At 27.8% G+C, this 25,823-nt stretch overlaps 1 pseudogene; it reads left to right on the top strand.

Annotated features, from left to right (window-relative positions):
• Positions 1-9,022: 9,022 nt before the first annotated feature.
• LOC130503506 (amine oxidase [copper-containing] alpha 2, peroxisomal-like) lies at positions 9,023-15,985 on the top strand (annotated as a pseudogene).
• The last annotated feature ends 9,838 nt before the right edge of the window (positions 15,986-25,823 follow it).

Genomic DNA, 25,823 nt, shown 5'->3' with positions numbered 1-25,823 from the left:
AAAACTGTTTCCTAAATAAAATGTTTATCTTTTTGTAACATACGCATTACCTTAAAAAATAAAATTTGGTTTATCCACTACGATACCCGCATTCTAGACTTCTTAGGATTTATCTTTGAAAAAACTGCTAAATACCAATTTCATGTATTATTTTATCTTTCTTAAATAAAGATGACGACTCTTTTTTTCGAAATACTAATTTCATGTATTATTGGAGAGATTATCAAATATAAATTATAATCAATGAGTTATTGCTAAATAAAAGTTGGTTTATATCTTTAAAAAACAGTTTCCGTAGATAAATGTTTAATCTTTTTTTGTACATATGTATTATCATACGTAATACCCGTATCCTAGACTTTGTATAGGTTTTATCTTTACGAAACTGCTAAATCCTAATTTCATGTATTATTTTATATTTCCTATTTTATGTTTTATCTTCTTTTTGGTAACTTAAAATCATAAATAATATAAAATCATTATAAATCTTAATGGCTTCATATCATCAAATCAAACCATCCATTGAAAGACTTTAATAAGAGATAATATCAAATCAAATTATCAATATGAATTCTCTATCACGAGTTACTTGCGTGACAATCCACGTGATTTATACAATCTTCCTATGCTAATTATGTCATTTATAAGCTTAATCATGCATTTGATTCTTTTGTAATAAATAAAAGATTTTCAATCCTCTGTCAATCACGTAGGAAGATTGTTGATTTTAATTGTATTCTCCTCAATTTAGAACAAAATAGGAATGTAAATACGGTTATGACTATATATTTTTTATATTCGTAATTTTAAAAAATTCTTTTTATGGTATTACACATTCGTAGTAGGCGATGAATCTGTCAAAAATATATAAACTTAACGAACATAGAGATTCAAATTTAGAAAGTATATGTGATATATTTTTATATTCGTAATTTTAAAAAATTATTTTTATGGTATTACACATTCATAGTAGGCGATGAATCTGTCAAAATATATAAACTTAACGATCATAGAGATTCAAATTTAGAAAGTATATGTGATACGTATGTGATTGATTTTTAAAATTAATTTGGTGATAATCACATACTAGGTTAGTTTCCTTTAATACAACAAACAAATCATATAACATTAGCAACAAAGCAATCGTGTAAATTAGATTTTATATGTTATATTTTTCAATAATCATTTTTTATATTTGATTAGAGATGAGCATTCGGGTTCCATTTTGTTTGGTTAGGTTATGTTTGGTTCGGTTAGGTTTTTTTTGGTTCAGATCTTTGCAGATTCGGTTCGAATCTTTGTAGATTCGGTTTGGGTTTAGGTTTGGATAAATACATTTATTTATTTTTTAAAATAAAAGTTCATATATTATTTAAATTTCTCAAATCTAAAAATAAAATAATATAAAACATATAATTTTGAATAATGTATGCCAAAATACTTAAACTTAACACATAAATTGGTTTAGCTCGAATATTTGGATAGAAAATCAATAGATATTTTAAGTGTTTTTGGTATTTTGAGTATCATTAAGCTATTTTAAACATGTCCTTTTAACTATTTTATAAAGTATTTTGGAAAATTTAATAACATCTTATGTACTTTATATATTCTTTTAAATATTAAATTTAAAAATAATTAATATATTTAAGTATATAAATCTGCTTCGAATATACTTAGATACCTAAAATATTTTTGGTTCGGATCGCGTTCGTTCGATCTTTTGTTTCTCTATTTAATACACTGTGGCATTACTCCACACATATATAAATCAAACTCAAACTATCTGTGTGAGTAAATTATAGATTTAAAGTTAAAACATATACAAAACATATGTGAGCAAATCAAATTAGTAGATCGAAAAGACAAAGGTTTAAAAGTGAAATTATACGTGGAAATGCAATCAATCAAAACTAACTCAATTCATATCTTAGTTCCCTTTTCTTTTTTCATTGATACTTTCGATAATATTGTGGCTTCATAAAAACCAAAATATCAATAAACATAGCCCGATACTCAACAATTTATATTAATGGTTCATAATCTATAAAATTGTAGAGTTATGAGTTACAACACAATATAATTATGGTTGAATGACCAAAGTTAATATTCAATAATCATTAATATATAAATTTTATACCGCGCATGTGCGCGGATAATCACCTAGTGTTTAGTATTCCCAAGATTCAATGGTTTGATTTGGTGTACCATTTTTCTAAGTTGGAACTATGAATACCATAAACTTACCTTCTTTTTTATTTTTTTTAAATAGAATAATTCTACATATGGCAGCCTGGACTTTACCATCTGTCTCTTCTCCTATGTCATATTAGAGCATCATTATCCAGATTTCTCAGAGGGTTTTTAATGAAAAAGCAGGCTGTGAGCTCCACAAAAATGAAGAAACAGGTTACACAAGTTGTCGGAAGAAAAACGTTTGATGATGGTTTTTTGCACTGTTTATTGGCTAATCGATACGTGGCGGTCCGCGATTGGTTTCTTTTTTATTTATTTTTAATTAGACAAAAAAGGAAAAAAATAATAAGAACCCCAAATAGGGTTTGTGAGATAAATATGCTCTTAATATTTTAGTTAAAAGCCTCATTTTCACCCTCTGTTTTGCCCGATTCTCAATCTTTGATAACACAATCATAACCTTTTGTTTCACATGAATATTATGTAGGTAGATTATTAGTTGTGTCTCATAGTCTGAAGTCATTTTAGCTGATATGGAAGAAGATGTCACCGGTATATCTACTTTGTGTGGATCTTCATTTGATAAATTATAAGGTCCAAAAAACGAATAGAATAATTACATTATTAAATACTTCCCATAATTAAAAGTTATATATTTTAAATATTTAATAATTAAATGTTTTAAATATTTAAGGATTAAATGTACCATCTCTAATAAATCAATAAAGTTATTTGTGATTTCAAATTTTATTTTTATTTATTAAAAAATGGGAAAATCGTATTACATATGAATAAATGTATTTTTCAAAAATAAAAAATTAAAGGCAGTATATTTTTCAAATTTCAAATCCTAAATATGGTATTTTGAAAATTAACCCATATTTTTACTTGAAAAACCTTCTTATTTACTTAATTTGAAAACAACATCATTTCCTTTTCTTCTAGAGCTTTCTCACTTTTCGTTTAATTTCTTTTAATTTGTCGATTTTCAATTTCTCTTCATATATTGATTTTTTATTGTTTAAATAGGTCAATATGAATTTTGGAAGGACTTTGTCGAGGATATCAAAAGCAAAGAATTAACGAGAGGCAAATTATTTTGCAAAAAAAAAAACGAGATGCAAATATGTTGTGACCCTCTTCAAAAAAAAGTTGTGAAAAAACTTTAGTAATACGTAAAATGTATTGAAACTTGATTTGACATGAATACTTTTTTTTTGGTAAAAAGATCGACTTGAACACTTTGGATGAAGAAGTGAAAAAAAGAGAATACTTTGGATGAAGAAAGAAAAAAAAAGAATGCCAAATAATCTACTACATTTTATTTTATTTTTGTTATAACAATTCAGCAGCTTGGCCTTATTTTTTAAACAATCATTGCATCAGCGATTGGCAACCAAAAATATAGATAGCTTCGGATAATAACACTAGAATCAGCACTTTCAAATTTCAACAATCATAAATAATCGCAGCCATCGTTTCAAATTGGGGTGTGCACAGAGAAAATACCATCAAATTTTTGGTATCTATAATTTATTTCATATGATAGAAATATTTAATTTTTTAATTCAAAACTACGGATATATGAAAATTAGATATCCGATAAATATTTTGATATTTGTATATATTACGAATGTTTACAGATATTTCATCGTTTTTCTTAATACAAATAATCTATAAAAATCAACACAAATTCGGTTTTAAGAATACTTTTACATAATATACAAAATATTATAATAAAATAGTCAAACTATATGTTTTGTAAATATTTAAATTCGTTAAAATAAGAAGACCAAATTTAAGAAAATTTATAGATGTCATAAATATTTTATTTAATACTTTTATAAGTAAAAATGGAATTGAATTTATTAACTCATATGGTAAAATAATAATTATATAAACTTGTATATTTAAAATTTACATTTAATTCAGATTTATACAAGTAATTTATACATTTTCAGGGTGAAATGATATCAACTTTTATTTTTTTAATATTTGTGATTTGCTTCGTTTTTAAAAAGATATTTATTTTTCAAAACTTTACGGAAATTCGATTTATTTTTCAAATCTAATCAAAATGATTAACTGATCAAATCAAATTTAACAAATAAAATACTCAATCCTAATTTCAATTAACATTGTTTTTCGTAATTGTGGATGACATCATGAGCATTTATATTCTTTAAATTCAATTAACATTCTATTATCACTATTTAGCCGGTTTGGGTTTTAGTCCAAATGATTATACGGTGGGTCGTAACAGATAATATGTCCATCATCTGATATTAGTCGGAAGATATTCCAAAGTCGGTTCAGTAAATGTGGTACGCTTTTGAATTATTTTACTCTGTAGCACTAAGTACATTTCTCTCGGATCGATCGCATCAGTCGATAGAATTTATAAAAAAAAATCTATTAGTGTCTAACTTACAATTAATTAGTAATAAATTGATTAATTAATTTATTTTATATTATTTGATATCTCTTCCGATTTGTGATGTGAATATTTTATCTCTAATAACATCTTCGTACTCCACCGTTTTTGTGTTATATCGTCGAAGTGATTGCGGCGGACCATATCGAAAATAATCTTTCTGTCAGTAACCTAAATAATTTTGAATAACTTGCAAATGAACCATTTTCTCACAATTGTTTATTCTACTATAATATCCATCTCTTATATTTGATTGGTGCGGTTGATCTACGTGTACTCGTGAAGAGTTGGAATTTGTTCTCCTCATCTTTATGGGAGGATTCCTCGAATGTATGCCATTTAAGGTTGGCGTTTCCCTAAATGAAAAAGTGTGCATAAGTGATGGTGACTTGATGGGTTTTCATTATTTATTATTAAATGTTCCCTTGTTGTATCATTTGTTTATTTAACTTACAATTTTAACATGCCTTTAAAAATGGGGCAAATAGACAAAGAGAGCGTAACCAAAAACATCTGGCAGGTTTAGTGGAGAAAGCATTTTTGATAAAAGATGGTACTCTAACCCCACTATATTTTTAATATAAAATAGAGTTTAAAGTAAAATGAGTCTAATGGTACTCTTTTGATTTAGTAAAAAATAAGTTCTCTCCATATAGAATAACTTGTTTTTTTGTTCATCATTCTATTTTTTACGCTAAAGCAGAATACCATTGAAGAAAACTCCAACTCTATTATAGAGTTATTCTATTTTAGCGTAAAAAGTAGTGTAAACCATTAGAGATAGTTTTAGAATAAAAGTTTTTCTTGGGTTTATCCCTATGATAAATTTGTAAATTCATCAACTAGTAATATTTTGTTATTTCATATTCAAAATTATTTAAAAAGGAAACAAAATATTTATCAAGTTATATTAAGTTTTTAAAATAAAGAGATAAAATAAATAAAAAATAGTAGTAGTTGATAAAAAAATTATTTTTTAATATTTTAAATGTCATCACCAAAACACTAAATCTTAAATACTAAACACTAAACCCTAAACTTTTGTGTAAACCTTAAACTCTTGGTTAAATTATTTAATTTTTTTGCTGATGGCGTTTAATTTTTTTTTTTTGCAACTACAACTCTTTTTTTATTTTAAAAATATAATATAATTTGGCAAATATTTTGTTTTCTTATTTTTAAAAATACTGAATATGAAATAACAAAATATTATTGTTCAAAATACTATTGGTATGTTTCACCCTCAAGAAAAACTCTTATAAACACATGATAGTTGTTCAAAAATAAATAAAATAAATAACACATGACTTCCTAAAAGTAGAAATACTTAGTGTTGTCATAACGCGACCGATGTCATTTTTGGCAATTATTAGTGGGGGAGCATGCTCTTTTCTTATTTAGAAGTATCATCAAATATTTGACTATAATACGACAAACAAAACCATATTCGCCCAACAACTATTTTTTAATCGAATCACGGTGTTAAAAAAAAACAAGAGGAAAAAAAAACATAGGACTTGTGGGATCCCACTTATAGAGCCTTCTTATATATATTGCATCCTTCTCGCTTGTCTTGATAAGAAAAAAAACCCAATCTCTATCTCCAAAATTATATACGTTATAAGATTAAGATTCTAAGATATAGTGTTTGTCTCGCAAGTGCTAAGTGATAAAACTATGGTGAACCGTCGTAGTTCTATTGCGTCTTTAACTTTGTTTCTGTTTTTCTCTCTTGTGTTGCATTTGCAATATGGAACTACAATGGCTGCACGAAAATCAGTTAAAGTGTTCGGTCCACCTATTCCTCTCGAGTGGTCACCACCATCACCCCCGAAAGAAGACTTTGTATGGTTCAAGATTAACATATACAAAAATATAGAACAAACTGCGTTCAGACCCACGGGTCCAGGTCCTAGCCAAGGCATCGGACACAGAGATCCACCAGGTGCACCATGAAAGCAAACGTTGCCAGCTTTGTGCCCGAGTAACCCTTGTTCTTGATGTTGATCTTTCTTTCGTTTTTCTCTTTATGCAAAAACGTTTTCTTTCTTTGGAGTGGCCATGAATTTAAACCGATCAAAATAATGATGGGTTCTGTTTGAGATGCTTAAAAGCATCTTTATCTGTATATTTTCACTCTTCATCTCATAATAAATAAAAATTAAAAATATACTACATAGAGGATAAAAATAAACAATAAAAATTTTTGTGTATGTTTTTATAAAAATTACATATACAATAATTATTAATTTATTTTTTTAATGATACTATATATTTACGTAACAGTCTTCAAAATATTATTAGCTAATTATCTCATCGAATTATATCATAATTTACACATATTCAATTTGAAATTAATTTTTAATTAATTTCTCATTTTTATTACTGAATGTTAATTTATGAGTTTCTAATGTACTTATGGAATCTCAAGTTCCACGTCATTCAATTGTTGAAAAGAACTAAAATATAATTATATATATAACTAAATAATATATTTTTATTGTCGAGGAATTCATATAGCTAGTTTCTCAGTGTTGATGATTTCTTATATTCTTTGTTATAACCACCGCTAGTCGAGTGGTAATGATCGTCCTGCAAAGTCCACCATTCAAAAGGATGTGGGTACGAATGTCGGCCATATCGAACATGGCCGTGCCTGATACCAGACAGGTCAAGCACTAGCTTCGGGGCCGACAAGAGATATTTAGTTTAGGAGCCAATTTTTGACAAAGTTTCTCACTAGTTCTGTTGGTAAAAGGTAGGTTTAGTATATTCTAGGTCCAGGGTTCGAACAACTTTGGTATAATTTTTAACATTTTTCGTGTTTTATTAGATCACGAGTCAAAAAGAATTAGTTGGCTTCTGGGTCAAAAATTGTCAGGCCCGACTCTGATATCGAATATCGTGTTGGCTTATGGGTCAAAGTTCGAATGCTTTACGCCACTTAAAGGTATTAGCACATGCTGGTTCCGGCTTTGGAGTGATTACATGCCTTCGAACTTTGAACATCCCAGTTAAAAAATATATATTCTTTGTTATTTGTCTACATTTACATTTTTTTTCTCGGATCGTATCACTTCACACTCTAGATCCTATAACGTATAATACGAACATCACAATATCAACTATTACGAGTTACTGCTCTTTTATTATATCATATGGAATCGTAAGGTTGACAGTCTAGCTTTTTGAAACTATAAAAAGTTTCTTTGACAAGTAACTAGTTAAGTTCACCTATGCTGGAGTTTTTCATGAAAGTTCGACTCTACTATCTTTTTAGAAGGATTGAATGTGTCACTAGGTCATGAGATTTTTTTTTCTAATTTTGTCGATGAAATAATATAAATTGGATTATACAAATACTAAACCATGTATAGTTTAATAATTAAAAACAGATTCTATTAAATTAGGATCGTGACATATTAATATACGTTAAGTCCAACTAATTATTTTATAATTGCATCTAAATAATCATAACCACCTTCTAAAAATTGAAACAATTATTTGGTGACTGCATCTAAACAATCACTTTCAAAATAACTATCTTCTAAAATAAAAATAAAAATGATATCCGTATTTTTGAATCGCGGATCAGAATCTAGTATATGCTTAAATAGATTGTTAATAAGGATAATTTGCAAAATACCTTATTTAGGATTTGAAATTTGAAAAATATACTGCTCTCAATTTTTTTTTGAAAAGTACACTTATTCATATTTTGTAAGACTTTTTTGTCCATGTTGTAATAAATAAATAAATATTTAAGAAATAAAATATTTAATATATGTACATAACTCTTAATTATGGGATGGGAAGTATTTAATAATGTACTTAGTCTATTCGTTTGTATGAAGCTTCTAATTTTTTTTATAACATTGAGTTTATAACTTGTTGGTGAAAACAAAAAAAAAGCCAAGGACGCCATTGTTTCTTACCAAAAGGCAAGACGACGCAGAAGAAAAGACAACCGACAATGGAAATAAAACCACGGAGACAAAAAGGGTAACATATGAGAAGTATACAGCACTAGCACTTCCAACCCAAGTCTCAACATCCAACACATGGCAACAGTTTAGGGCACAGCTCTCCTTGCTTCCAGCTCAAGCAAATTCTTCAACCAAATTCTTCAGACTGCGCACGCCGAGATCCCACGGTTCCAGAAACCTCCAGACCTTCGCCGGAGCCGGGGAAGGCGAGGTGTTTCGCTACGGCGATCACGGCTCTGGAGTCCGTGAAGAGCTTGAACGGCTTCGAGGAGAAGTCGACTCTCCTCACCGTCTCGGTGAAGATTTTGGAGCCGAATCGCTCCAATTGGCGGCAGAAGTTGTCGGTTAGGTAGGAACCGAGGATGCCTTCCGGGAAACCGGAGAAGTTCTCGACGTCGGTGGTGGTTGTTAGCTGGCCTCCCGGAGCGATGTCATTGACCATCCATCCTTCGAAGAGGGAGAGGCTTTAGCTCCGCCCTGGCCGCGTAGATCGCCCCCGTGTGTGCGGCGGGGCTTCCTATGATGCAGAGCTTCGTGTTGTGAGTTTCGAGTCCATTCATGGCGGTCAATAGATATTTGATTTTAAATATAAATTTCAATCTTAGTTCAGAAAACATATAAAATTCAATCTAAACTAAAATTATTATAAATATCTAATTAGGGTATTTTAGTTATTTCACTTATAAATAAGTGTAGTTTTCAAAAATAATAATAAATATTGTATTTTTCAAAATATAAACACATTTGAATGTATTTTTCCAAATTTTTCCTTGTTAATATTCATTTTGATTTACTGAATAACACATTTCTTCCGCCAAATGGTGAACGATTTCCGTGTCTTTTAGAAAAGTATATCCTTTATATATTAAAAGAAAAATATTTTAAGTTGTAACATTGATTAGCATGCTGAGGTGTGATTGGTGACTTGCGGAATTCAAAGTGGAATTTAAAAAACCGCAGTGCATTCACCAGTCAAGAATTTGGTGCAAAAAAGCGTTTTTTATTTAAAGAAAAAAGTAAAATCCGCTTACAGATTCCAAAGCATCTAAATACAAAGAGAATTAAAAAACGCACTTCATTTTAGACCAGCAGGTAAAACCATGTGGTCCGGCAAATATCTAAACTATTAAAGGGGAAGTACAAATTGTATTTACCCTTAAAGTTACACAAATATTACAAATGAATGCCATTGGTATTAAAACACTGTGTTTTGTATTTAAATTAAACCGATGTCGATGTTACTAAACCAACACGTTGAACTTAAACCATTCAATTGTGATAATTATAGAACCATTTCAAAGCTTTAATCGTTCATTCTTTTCAAAAATTAATTGAGATAAATCATTAATAACGTGATACAGCCTTATATGACAGCTAACTTATACTAGCTTTAGTATTATTTCCTAAAATCACGTGATACTATTTTTTATAAACTATTAAAAGAGAAGTACATATAGTACTTAGCCCTAAATTTTCTTCAATAATTACAAAGGAATACCACTGATTAAAACACAGTAGTTTTATCTAAATAATAAACCAAATACTAACACTTTAGTATTTTCCTTATCAATAACAATCCATAAATTTCGTGACACTGATGATCATAACTAAAACAATAACAGTTAACTCCACAAAATCAGAATTATTATTATTTTTTAGTTAAAAAAAAACATTCAAAAAAAAAATTCATATTTCCTATTTCAACGCAGTTATCATATCGGAGGTGATATTAATTAACGAAAAAAATCTTCATGATCTACTACACTAAACTTGGTAATCACGTTCTGCCAATCCTTAAAAACAAATATTCTAGGGATAATTTGCAAATTACTCCAATAACAGTTTGATTTTTGATAAATGCATTTTCTATTTTGATTTTTGAAAAATACACTTCTTTAATTGTGAATTGACGTTTTACCCAAATTAGAAATGTAAATAATTTATATATAAATTCGTAATTAATAAACTAATATTCGAAATTAATAAACCAGCTATTTGAGTTCGTATGATCCGTCGCTGCTGAGGCTGGGACGGTCCTTCGTCAGGACCTCCTCTCGAAGCCAACACTAACTCCTACCCTAAACCTCAAGTATAAGCTGTCTCAAAGGTTCCTATTTGAAACAAAACACACGACAGTGATAAGTTAAGGTTAGTTAACAAAGATCAGAAATGCAACATTGAAAGGAACATACAAAGATACAGAGAGAGATCCAGAAACCCCAGAAATGGAGGAGTAATGGAAGAAAGAGAAGCAGCGAAACTTTATGCTACTTAGCTGCTAAGTAGTACGCAAAGTGAGAAAGAGAGAGAAGAGAAAGAGAGAAAAAAAGAACTTGCTACTGAAGTTTCATAATTTTTGATTCACAATTTTGTTGTTTCATATTTCACAAAAGTTTTTTAAAAACGTACCTTGTGCGTGAAGTTTCATAAGTTCTTTTATTTGATTCATAATTGATTTTTCTTTCGCCACAAGTTGCACTCTCGTCTCCGGTTGGTTAACTACGACAAATGTTAGTTTCATAACTTGTTGTTCAATGAATCATTCATGCATGGAATTCTTCAATTTACGTGCTTTTTTAGAAAAAAATTGTGATTGCCTCAATTCTCTGTTTAGTGTCAGGGCTATGATCTGATTAACCTTTTGGCTTCTCTATCTTGTGTTGTTGCAAGCATGATCTGATTACTGAGCAGGCTTTATTGTTTTCAAATTAATTAAATAATTAAAATATTATAAAAAAGATATGGGAAAGATATTGTGTAGATATATTAAAGGGATAATTGGTAGATTATGTAATGATATATTTTTTTAAATCATTTTTTAAACAATATATTAGAAATAGAAAAATATTAAGAATGGGCAATTAGGTAAATTTCTATAAATAAGTGTATTTTTCCAAAAATTTAAATAAGAGTGTTATTTTCAAATTTTATTCTTATTGGAGTGCATTTCTCCAAATTTCCCCAATATTCTAGCTATTAAGATTATTTAATATAAATGAATGTTTTGTAAATAAATCTAAAACGTATGTTGTGTTTTCAGTTCGTTCAAATCACAACTAACAAGTAAGTTACAAAAAAAAGAGAATTGGAAAAAGAGACACTTTAAATTTTTCTTTGTCGCTTTAGGACTATTCATACTTTTGGCAATTTTGGACATGTTTTACCCTTCGTTCATGAGAAAAATAATAAACTTAAATATAAAAATATACAAAAATATGAAAATTATTGGAAACATAAGTATAACAATTTTTATGTTTATTTTTTTCAAAAAAAAATTGGAATCATATTTTATTTTGTTTTCTAACCGAAGTTAGAATACACATTCTGGTAATCTACTTTATCTAGAAACCGAATTATAAGTTTTATACATCGCTATACCAAGGGTATATAACGTTATATAGACTTCCTTGTCATATATATCTTAGGTAGATTTTGTAACGTTACAATATAGCAATATGTCTTCATTCTACCTAAGGATATATAACGACATATAGCCACAACTCTAAAATGTACCTTACGTACTTATTGTGAAATTAAGCTCATGTACCTTTTACCTTATGTGACGCCTTAGGAAGAATATGATTCCCACGTATTCTACTGTGCTCTGTGTTAGATAGGATACGTTTTCTAGGCGAATCCAAAAAATATGGAAACTTCCATATTCAGTTATAGATGTTTCCTAAATCTTTCCTTAACATTTTAGAGAATATTTTCTCCACGATTTTCTCTTCCTCCCACGATACTTTCATCGACATATCTTCTCTTCTTCTTCATCGTCCAATTCTCTTCTCTTTTTTTTTCATCAATACAACATGGTTCCAATCTATGTTAAATATTGTGAATGGATGTCTAGTTGCAGTGACGAGTGGAGTTTCATGGTAGACAAAGAAAAGCGTGGTCGAATGATTACATTAGAAACTACTACTCTGTTGGAGAACCTCAAAATCATGGTGTATGAGGATTATGGCGTGGAACCTAATCGGTTAAAAATATTTTCCAAATCTATACTAAATCTACCCTAAATCTCTCATGATCATGTTCAAATTGATAATTAGTTCATGATATTCTTCCAAGCAACAATGTCTGCAGTTCAATACTTGTTACTGGGAATGAAAAACACAGAATCAACTTATTTGTTTTCTTTGATTATAAAATAATGGAATCATATTTTATTGTTTCAATATTATTGATGCAGTTCCAATACAGTTGCAATAAAAACGGTTTCATCTGTTTTACTAGGCTAAGCAGCTGCATTTAGATGTCCATACTTTTAGCCTCGCTTTTTTGGTAGCTATAGTAGCTGCTTCACTTGCTCTTAATGTGCCTTGTGAAATGAGATCAGCTGCAAATTTACGAGTAATCTCTTCCTGAATCTTGGTCCTAGCATCACCAAGTGGGTTCTCTTTTGTCTTCTCTTTACTAGCTGAAGGTTGAACAACCGGTGACACGTTTTTCAGTATGAACTGAGGTTTTTGCATCTCCAGACTTGGAAGCTTTATCAGTTTTAGAGTTATTCTCGTTGGGGTTGTTAAATGATTTTGGACCTTCCTCTTTCTCTTTGCTAAAAGCTCCAAAATCTTGTGGTTGAGGATTAAACTGTGGAGCGTTAGGAACGACACCGACTCTTAAAGTTGCTTCCAGGTTTTGTATCAAATGCACTACAAATAAGGAGATAAAATTATAAGCCAAGTAAAAAAAGCGTCAGGAGGTTGCTAAGTTATGAGATACTTACTTAGAAAACCACCCTAGGCCATTGGGCTGTTCATGACCTCACTGGGAAGCTGAATAAGGTAGTCTGGGATTCCTTTACCAACAAGAAACTGAGAGACCTCGTTTTTGATTTTTTTTGCAGTTGCGAGTAAGCATATTGTAGGATTCAGCAGTGTAACGGGACTGATCTCCTCCAAGTACATCTCGACCAGAACTTTAGGAACATATGATTCACCCGAATCTACGGTTTATAATGGTGGAGTACAGACAAGCTAGCTTGCCAAGCATCTGCTTAGGTTTCAGATACAAATCAAATCTTAAAAATTAATATATAGGATGAAACACATACCATAAGTGAAGAATCGAGTATTTTGATGAAATTGATGGTGGAATACATAACTCAGCCGATGCAACGAAACTGACAAAGAACAAGTACGAGAAAAAAAAAGAGAAAAAAAAATAAAAAACAGAGAACAGAGACGACATGATTTTAATCTTGTGAGAAGAAGAATCGCCATGGAAGAGAATAGGAAGCTTTAGCGGAGAAGAGGAGAGAAGAGGCTATAAGTTAGGTTAAACGTGTTTTCCCTTTTTTTATTTTACGTTTCTTTTTAACTTATAAAATTTTATTAACAAATATTATATATTTTAATTAAATTAAAATTTGATTAACTGAAGGGTATAATTTTATTAACAATAATTTAAATCCTAATGGGACAAAAATATTACACAAAATCCTATTGTCACAACTAACAATTTTTTTTAGTCAAAACAAAATCACTACTATTAAATTAAGAACATGATCTATTAATATATGTATTTTTTTTTACTTTTGATTAAAAAATATTTATTAAATGTGTTTCTACTTAAAGTTAGTGAAGACCATATTAAATCATTTACACACATATATATATATATTAAAATTAAAAATTTAAACATTTTTCAAAAAAAATTGTTTGGTTTTCAGTGCAGGTTGGGTTTGATATTAATTTTCAGATATAACATTTTAAGAACTGCTCGAATATATAAGTCATGTCTAATAGAGTATGAAAATTTTGATTTTCAGGTCGATTCCAAATCAAAATTTTTGAATACATATATTTTTGACTAATTGTATTAGGTAACTACTAGGAAAATATAATATGCTGTAATTTTTATGAATAAAGTTTAAAAATAATTTCTATAATGCATATGGCATTAGTGTATAGCTATGCAATTTGACATATTTAATATAGTTACCAAAATATGATTATAAGAAAAATACAAAAATAAAAATTAAGTTTTTCAAAAAAAATAAAAATAAAAAATATATCCGCTCTTGAAAGGGTAAGTCAAAATCTAGTAATAAATATAGATGGAGCACAAACTGTAAATTACAACTTTTTACTCGTGTATTATTGCGGAAAAGAAAATGTAAATATTAGGCTATATAACAAAGTATAGAGAACTCAATTAAGTCAGTTAGAGCATCCACATTAGTGATATGTAGTGGGCTCGAATTCCTAGACAAAAAATGAATTTTTTAATTTTTTTTTCGTTTGATTAAAAAATATATATATATAACCGAACCAATCGCGGACCACCATATGGTGTGGAGCCCGCGAAACAGTTAAGAGATATGTTCACAAACAAAGAGTTTTGTGAAACAGGTTTAAATTTTCTGTGGGATCCAAAATTATTTTAATTTTTTTTTTGGGAAAAAGTTAAGAGTTTGGGCTTTGAACCCCTAATGGGATGCTCTTAGATCACCAACCAATGGCTCCACTTCACATTACCATCTTACTAGTCTCTTCTTGTTTTTTATTTTTCTTCTTTTTAAATAATATCTTAATCTTTTCATCCATCTTTGTAGTCCCATCCTCAAGCTTCATCCCTCTGTCAGTAAGATCATCAAGGAAACATATCCCGCTGGTCCAAGCCATAGGTTCACTTTCCAGTACCTGGGTCTCAACGAGCCCGATAAGTCCCGAGTATTGTCCTAGCATTCAGCACCGGACCAGAACGTCATACCACCCCCACGTCAGGCTTTCATCATCGCCCGAGATAAAGGCAACACCCGAGAAATAATTGTTGACTTTTCTTCTCGAGTCATTATCTCGGACAAAATCCACGTAGGCAATGGTTTCCCTATGCTCACTATCGACGAGCAGCAAGCAGCCACTGCGCTTATTCTCAAGTTTAACCCGTTCCGTGACTCGATCAAGAGACGCGGCTTAGACGTTTTGGAGGTTGTGGTCACATCCTCAACGATAGGATGGTTTGGTGAGAAGCATACGGAGAGGCTTATAAAAGCAATGCTGTTTTACCTTAACGGGTCTGTCAACCCGTATCTTAGACCTATTGAAGGAATGAGAATCATTGTAAACCTTGACAAAATGGAGGTGACGACGTTTAAAGACAGGTTCGTGGGTCCTCTGCCGAAGGCTAATGGGACGAATACCGTTCCTCTCATCTCAAACCGCCGTTTGGTACGTCGCTTCAGAACGCGATCGTCTTTCAGCCGGACGGTCCAGGGTTCAAGATCAATGGACATATTGTCAGGTCAAGTTTATATTTTTGGGAAAATCAAATGTATTAATGGACACTAGATCATGACCCGCTCGACCGAACGGAAGTCAATTTTTTTTTTATCTTTGTTTTTACTAAATGTTATACATGATCGCAATTTATATTAATATAAAATTTTGATAAATAACAATGTGTACTAATGTGTTTAAATAAGCAATGTTCTTAATTACTAAATTTGATTTTTAAATTTTATGATAACATAAACTAGATTTTTCTATATTATTTAAAATATATAGTGCTATATATTTTGTATTTTCAACATTTATCATACAAAACTTACATTGGGGTATTATTTATACGAAAATACGTGTAACATAATATATTTATATATTATATAAACATATGCACACCCACACGGGTTTTATTTTTAAAATCTATTATATATTGTTTAGTTTTATGTAGTATCGAGTTTGTATAATTCAATTTTGTGTTTAAAGAACAATATCAAAACTGTTTTTCGTATGGAAAAATAACACTTAGCAAGCGCGAGTTGTGTCTTTTTATTGTAACACAAAATTTTTATATAAAACTTATATTTTTTTGTACATTACGAAATTTAATTTTTTAAAATAATTATTACGTAATTTCAAAGTGAATTTTATCTCTGAGGTCTAATATATTTTGTGTGTAATGGTTCAAAGCATTTTTCGATATATATTATATTTCAGTTTGGTTTGTTTTTAGTATTATTGTATAAGTATAATACTATACAATATTACTATATTCTATACAATATATGAAGCTATGTGTTATTTGTTTTAGAAAGTAGATTAGGCCCAACGTAGTTATAAGAATATTCATATATTTATGTATGTGTCTATGACTTATCTACCTAATGTTATTCGTACCAATAAAATTAATATGGCCAATGAAAATATACTGATCAATTTAAAATGAATTGTATAGGGTAATTATAGAACGATTAATATTTTTAGTATTCTTAGTATATATCTTATTTAAATCGATATGTAATAAATATAAAAATCATATATGGAATATGGACAAAAAGAAGAACTATATTTAAGGAAATACATCAATGCAAAGTTAGACTATGATATGTATTATATATAAAGAATGAAACATTTAATTTAAAAATATAAGATCCAACTTTAAAAATCCACCTAGAAAAAGTTGTAATGTTCCTATTTTAATAAGATAGATATGTTACTTTTACTGTTTATTATTTTCCTGATGAAACTCATAAATAAAAAATATATTTAATTGAAAATCGTTTAGCAAAAAAAAAAACCTCATAAATATTAATGCTATTAAAAAGGATCACAATTTGGACATAACCTTGGTCAACCTTGTGATTTTATCAAACTTAATTAGTCTACTATTCACCTGAATATTACAATATTTCTAAAATAAAATAACTAAAGGAAACTCATACAGATTTTTTCTAAGATTGCTGTCTAATGAATTTTTACTATATATAAATATACAGTTTTCAAAACAATATTTAAACTTTATAAATGTCTAAATAATTAAAAAGTTCGTAATTGTTACTAAACAGTTAACGTATACTAATATTAATTTAATTTTCACTTATATACACAATATAAATTTGTAATATTGTATATAAAATTATAGCATTATTAATTATTAACCAGTGTAATAACAAATTTTAGCCAGTGTGAAACACGTCACAGGATGTACTATTTTGTTTCACTTTTTTAATAATTAAAAAATTATGAGACACAAAAAAAAAATATTATATTTTTAATATTGATTAATATATAGTCATATAATCTTTTAATTTGGCTACAGAATATTAAAACACAAAAAAAAATTGTATGAACAAATATTATTCTGTACTACTGCTGCTTGTAGCTGCTGTTAAGTATCTATACAATAAATACTAAACTTACAATGATTACATTATTAAAATAAAATATTATTTTCTCAAAAAAAATATGGGTTAATAGAATAGCTATATAATCTCTTTGCAATTTGTATTAAAAATGAGTTTCCACAAATGTTTTTTTTGTGCAACACTCCTGAAATAAAATATGAATATATATCTATATATTTTTTTTTTTTTGGACAAAAATATATTAACATTTCAAATTAACGCTTTTACTTTGTTCCACAAATTTATGACTAGAATCTAAACTTATCTAATCTATTAAAATAGAAGTACATTTAGTATTTAACCCTGACTTTTGCTAAAGAATTACAATTTCATGCCACTAGATTAAAAACAATTAATTTAACCGTAATTATTTAATACATTTATACCAGAATAATTTGATTATTGCCTACCCAAACTTGACTTCACGCACTATTTTTTTGGACACCGTATTTCTATCAATTTGATTTACAAAAACGGAATATTCCAAACTGTTTACTAAATCTTGCCATATCTTACCATTCCTAAATATATTCCTAACATATTTCTAGAATCTATATTATAAATTTAACCAAATGAAAGATTAATATATATTATACGTCATTCACTGCTAATTTAAACTTCTTTTTAGATTTTTTAATATAGCTATTGATTTGATTTAAATAAAAAAAATTCACAGCTATATCAACGCTTCAATCTCACAAAATCTAGCAACTACGTTTTAATATATTTGTTAAAAAAATCATCAAATCCTCACCTTGATATCTATATTATTAAAATTAAAGTACACAATTGGATTTTTTGTAAACAAAAATAATATAATAAATGAGATATGTTTGGAAATATATATAGTAGAGATGTGTACTTTTTATTTATTTATACATTTAGCCATTGTATTTTCAATAAATTAATAACAAATGAGAATTGTTTAGGAACATGAATAACATATTTAATATTTCTTTTTATTTAAACATTTAGCTATTGTTTTTACAATAAATTAAACAACTTTCATTTTATATTTTTTTATTTACAATTCTGTCACTATATTTACAATTCTTTTTTTTACAATTTTTATGGTGAATAAAAACACAAACTTGAATATAAATAGTATATTATATAAAACAATTTTTAAAAACAGTATTGTTACCTTATTTAGTTTAGTCAAATATAAAAATTTCAAGAGTTCAATTTTTAAAAATAAAATATCATAAAATTAATAATAATTCATTAAAAACTGATGCAAAAAATTAAAATTTTGAAACATGGATAAAAATATATTAGTTTTAAATCTAATCTATTAAAATAGAAATACATTTAGTATTTAACCCTGACTTTTGCTAAAGAATTACAATTTCATGCCACTAGATTAAAAACAATTAATTTAACAGTAATTATTTAATACATTTATACCAGAATAATTTGATTATTGCCTACCCAAACTTGACTTCACGCACTATTTTTTTGGACACCGTATTTCTATCAATTTGATTTACAAAAACGGAATATTCCAAACTGTTTACTAAATCTTGCCATATCTTACCATTCCTAAATATATTCCTAACATATTTCTAGAATCTATATTATAAATTTAACCAAATGAAATATTTATATATATTATACGTCATTCACTGCTAATTTAAACTTCTTTTTAGATTTTTTAATATAGCTATTGATTTGATTTAAATAAAAAAAAATTCACAGCTATATCAACGCTTCAATCTCACAAAATCTAGCAACTACGTTTTAATATATTTGTTAAAAAAATCATCAAATCCTCACCTTGATATCTATATTATTAAAATTAAAGTACACAATTGGATTTTTTGTAAACAAAAATAATATAATAAATGAGATATGTTTGGAAATATATATAGTAGAGATGTGTACTTTTTTTTATTTATACATTTAGACATTGTATTTTCAATAAATTAATAACAAATGAGAATTGTTTAGGAACATGAATAACATATTTAATACTTCTTTTTATTTAAACATTTAGCTATTGTTTTTACAATAAATTAAACAACTTTCATTTTATATTTTTTTTTTTTTACAATTTTGTCACTATATTTACAATTCTTTTTTTCAATTTTTATGGTGAATAAAAAACACAAACTGAAATATAAATAGTATATTATATAAAACAATTTTTAAAACAGTATTGTTACCTTATTTAGTTTAGTCAAATATAAAAATTTCAAGAGTTCAATTTTCAAAAATAAAATATCATTAAATTAATAATAATTCATTAAAAACTGATGTAAAAAATTAAAATTTTGAAACATGGATAAAAATATATTAGTTTTAAAATATACAAAATGGACTAATCTAATTACCTAAAAACATTGTTTTTATAAAATAATCATAAAATAAAATTTAAATTTTATTTACATATTTCAAATCAAAATAATAATTTAAAGTTGATTTATATCAAAAATTGATTTAAAATAAGCATATATTCAAAAATTTATTTTTACTAAAATATTTTCCAATAACCATTATTAAAAAATGTTTTCAATATATATAAGAAAAATACAACAAAAAGATTAATTTCATATACCAACTTAAATTATGGTTTTTATATTTCACATTAAACTTTAAGAATATAATATATGTGATTATTTATAAGATGGTACATATAGAATACTATTAATTATATGATTATTTATATGATGGACCAATACAATTAATTATATGATGGCATATATATGATACATAATAGTGACTAGGGCTGGACGTTCATGTATCCATTCCGGTTCGTTTTGGATCTGTTTGAATTTCAGGTTTCCAGGGTTAAAGATTTCAGCCCCATTCATATATTTCTAAATTTCGGTTCGAATTATGACTAGGGTTGGGCGTTCAGGTATCAATTCGGGTTCATTTCAGATCTGTTTGGGTTTTGGGTTTCAGGTTTCCGGGGTCAAAGATTTGAGTCATATTCATATATTTCTAAATTTCAGTTTGAATTATATTTGGATCTTTGCGGGTTCAGTTCAGGTTCGGATTACCCATTTAAATTATTTTTTAAATTCATTATATATTTTGAATTTCTTAAATTCTATAAATAAAATAATATATTGTATATAAATGAATAACATATGTCATAATATCTAAACTTAACATATAGACTGGTTTGGTTTTAAATTTTAGATCAAAAATAATAATTATTTTAAATATTTTGGTGTTTTGAGTGTACTTCCACTATGTTAGATATTTATATTTAAATATTTTTTATATATTTTCAAGTATTTAAACCAACCTAAAAATATCATATATACTAGATGTTTTATATACAATAAAATTAAAAATAGTTGTTTAGCAAAAAAAATAAAAATAGTTAATATGTATACAAGTACATAAATTTTTTTCGGATACATTTTGATATCTAAAATTACTTCGGTTCGAATTGGTTATGGTTTCGGTTGTCTAAATATCAAAATTTTGAATAATTTGGATATTTAATCAATTTTGGTTGAGTTTGGTATTACTTTTTCGGATCGTGATCTGTTCGGTTCTTCAAATTTGATTTTTTTATCCAGTTTTAATATTGACATAAAATTAAATAGTAGTATATTTTGAAATAGACACCCGCACGGGCGTGTAGCTCAAAATCTAGTATACATTTAAAGTGCTCTAGAATTCAAAATGTCTTATAGTGTAAAACGTAACTAAAAATAATACTGTAACACATTCTAATAGTATCCACTACAGCAGCCCAAAAACAAAAAAAAATCTACGATCTCTTCTACAATGTGGTATAAAACATATGTTTTAATGCTTGTTCGGGAATACGTTAGGCGCTACGCGTGCGTCGGGTAGTGCCTAGGATTAATGAAAAAATCGGAGACTAATCGAAAATTAATCGGGGATTAATTTTAGGGCATCTATCAAAACAAAAGAGTTTATATTGAAAATATGTCTATTAATACGAAGATTAGTTGTGGTCTAGTGGTCTGCTCCTTCTATAAGTTTCAATCAACCATTCAAATCTCAGTGTTGCTTTTCTGTTTTTTTCACTGCTAGGTTAAATGAAATGGAAAAGACAAAACTGTCCCCATCTTCAACCTAAGGCCCTGCGTTTTTTTGGCTGCCGTTTTACTTTTTTTTCTTGCGATTTCATCTTGTTCTCGTTAATATCGTTCACTGTAACAGCAATTGAGTAGATCTATAACCTAACATGCATTACGAACAATAAATCGACAAAACAGTGGACTTTTTATTTTTTTTTTCCGATGAAAACCGAATTGGAGCAAATCGCTGCGGTGGGTCACCGTTTCAGCGTTTCCGGCGAATATACGGCCGCCTAGAACGCGTTTTCGAACAAGGGTTTTATGTGGTTTGCAAAACTTGGGGATGGATATTATATGTATTGTCTAATTAAATATTCAGGAATTTCGACTATATTTTATAGCAGGCCCGGCTTAGATAAATTGAAGGCCCTGTTCTAAAATATTTTTCCCCTGAAACTACAGTATCATTTCTCTAAATATTACAAAACTACAGTATCATTTCTCTAATATTACAAATGAAGACTCTAATCTATATGTTTCTTGATAAATTAATACTCTAAATTCTAAAGGATTTTTTAATAAAAAAATAGACCATGTGCATCTACTCCTTGGCACAACCCCAAGAGCAGGCACTGTTTGATAGTTATCTCAATATATAAAGATAACAACTCCGTCAAAATATGATAAGTATTTATTTTTATCATGGTTTTAAGACTCTAATTTTTTTTTCCTTATGGTATTTGCACTACTAGTGTTAATATAAAGAATTATTGGTCCATGTAAAATTATTTATACCTATATTTTGTTAAAAGGTATGTGCAATTTAAATTTAATTAAAAATAAATAATACGTATAACTTGTGGAATAAAAAATAGACATGCTTAATAATTGATATGATTTCAAATGGTGGTGAATAGATGGGCGAATTGGGAGTTTCACATGTCGTTCGACATTCGAGCCGGTCTCAATCATCTCTCTTGCGTCCATTTTTGATATGGATGTGAATAAGTATCGGCAAGTCCTATATGAAGGCCATTTTTTCAGAGATATTCATACCCTACATGGACCCAATTAGTGATGATTGGTACTCTATTACTTACCTTGACTGTGGTGACTTCGGTTGTGGTCAATCCGCGGTGTCTCTTGAGCCGTATACCGATTGTCCCGCGAATGCTGGTTTCATGGATGGTGTTTTAGCAAGCCAAGATGGAACTCCTACAAAAGTATCCAATGTTATGTGCATTTTTGAAAAATATGCGGGAAACATTATGTGGCGACATACCGAAGCTGAGATTCCTGGGTTAAAAGTAATAAATTATAATATCATATTATGAAATATATCTTCGTAAATTGTACGATTTTCTATTGATACATAATATGATAAAATAGTTATATTGACATAAAATGTTGTTGCAGATCACTGAGGTGAGACCTGATGTAAGTCTTGTAGTCCGGTTGGTTACAACAATGGGCAACTACGACTACATAGTCGACTACGAGTTCAAACCTAGTGGTTCCATCAAAGTGGGGGTAAATTTTTCGAAAATTTTCATTTTAATTCATTGATTTGAAAACTTAACTGTGTATCATTTCCGTTTTCCATTTTGGTTAAAACTCCCTTTCATACATAAACATATTTTGCTTATGTTATAAAAACGAACGCGATATATATCTCTATAATATTATTTGAAAAGTGAACTTTCTATGTAGCACTCTCACGTTAATTTAAAAAATGGTTAATTACATGCATAACCTTTGTAAATTAGAAGTATTATTCATATATGTAAATACTAAGAGCTTTTTGTTATATTTTCTTTTTTCTTAATAATATTACAATTTTAATTTTGTTTTTTATTATTTTATCACAAATCATATAAATATAAAATCATTATGGCCTTTGAAATCTGATTTTGTTGTACGAGAAAACTTGCCTAATTCAAAAACTGTTATATTTCTTTCTTCCGCAGATGGCGTATTGTCGGAAAGAAACCTACGCTTAGGTATGTTAGAATTTGATATATATCTCTATAATATTATTTGAGAAGTCAGTTTCTTACGTGTCGCGCTCACGTTAACTCTTACGGTGGTTGATTAGAATGATACCCTTAATGAATCAAATATATATAATTATTATTAAATATTTATTTTATCTTATTTTTCCTTTTTTATTTAGGGTTTCCTTTTACTTTTTTCAAATAACTTATATAAAAGAAAATTTTAAATTTTAAAACGAAAATATATAGTGAAATTCATAATAAGGAAATTTTACAAAATAATCTTGATTTTAAATGAAAGAAACAAATTCCCCTTTTAAAACATAACCTTAAACAACATAATATATATTTTATAAGTATAAAGCATTTTATCTAAATCAATCTATATCTCAAATTATTAAAAAATAATTTAAATAACATAAATAATGATATAAAGATATCTTTAGTAAACAAAATTTAATGTAATCTTCTTTTTAGGTTCCCTTTTATAATCTTCAAATAACATATATGATAAAGTGAATATTTATAAAACTTAAAACGAAAATATTTTTAAATATAATGTGATTTTATGAAAAAGGAAAGTTTAGAAATAATCTTGATATGATAGTAAATAATTAATCTTTCTTTTTAGAATGTATCATTTATGTTTTTTATGAAATTTGTACATATAATTACTTTATTTTGATAATTTTATTTTTGAAAATTAACATATATTAAATTACTAAGTCCTATAAAATTAACATTTTCTTGGGGCTATTTACAACTAGAAAATTATAAAATATATATACACATCTAAGATGAAAACCAAACAAATGCAATGAATACAATTAATATGATTTGGTTGAAATAGATTAGAAATAATTATACTTGAATTTGATTCATATGTAACTCGAAATACCAATAAATGAGTAATTAAACCAATCCATTTTTTTACAAAAAGTCAAACAATAAACAAAAAATAATTATTTTCACTTATAGTGATATTTTTATATATATATTATAGAACAACTCAACATATTACTAAATAAATATGAAATTCTCAATAATTTTATAAATATATTAACCAACTATTGCAATTAAGTATCATTGTTATATTTATTTATGTAATTTTCAATTGATCGACACTTTCAGTTTATTTTTACTAGATAATTATCAAAACAACTTATACATTAAATTATACATAATCTTATTAAATATATATATATTATATATATATATATATATATATATATATATCTAAGATAAGAATCAAACTACATGAAAATTAAAAAAAAAATCAAAATTTTAATTTGTATAACAAAAATATCTTAGTTGAATTGAAACGGTAAATGTTATATGATATATCCAAATAATAACCAAAACAATCGAGATATTATATCCAAAATTATACATCTAATTAAATAACATAATGTTACATAAAATAAACCTAGCATATTGATTATAATATAAATAACAAAATAGTTAAAAATTTAAAATTAATAATTATAATAATGTAAATAAATTATTATAATATATTTACTTTATAAGTATTTATATCTGTGCATGAGTACGGGAAAATCACCTAGCATATATATAATCCTTGTTATATTTACTCTACTACTTCTGTTTTCTAAAGCTTCAAAAGGATAGAAGACTATCACAATTTTGTTTTCTCTGCTTCTTTCCTAGGTTGTCGCATGAGACCCAAACAACTTTTTGAGAGCGCCTTTTCCTTCCCTAATCCTACATGGAGTAGTGTTCCAAAAGTTGATCTGGAAGTCGTTCAGTGGCTCCCTTGAGATACTATCATCCCCATGTTTTTGAGGGGGCCGATCCTTTTTCTTAGATTATAGATAATAAAATTCTTAAAATCCAAAGGAAATTCTCATTGCCTCTATCGATGGAACTTTGGAGCCCAGCTAGATTTGAACGAGCTTCTGATGGAGGAATGGATGAAATTTACATCTATGAGGCCTTATTGGTGGCAAATTTTAGAAGGGGAATACCTCCTCTAATAGCGGAAGTTCGTCATACTTTGGTTTTCTCATTCACACAACTCGATCCTCTAACTTGGGGAACTCTAACTTGGATGAA

The sequence above is a fragment of the Raphanus sativus genome, unplaced genomic scaffold, assembly GCF_000801105.2.
Source record: "Raphanus sativus cultivar WK10039 unplaced genomic scaffold, ASM80110v3 Scaffold0987, whole genome shotgun sequence".
Classification (NCBI taxonomy): Eukaryota; Viridiplantae; Streptophyta; class Magnoliopsida; order Brassicales; family Brassicaceae; genus Raphanus; species Raphanus sativus.
Note: the sequence above shows the minus strand (reverse complement) of the source record. Positions and strands in the feature narration are given on the sequence as shown.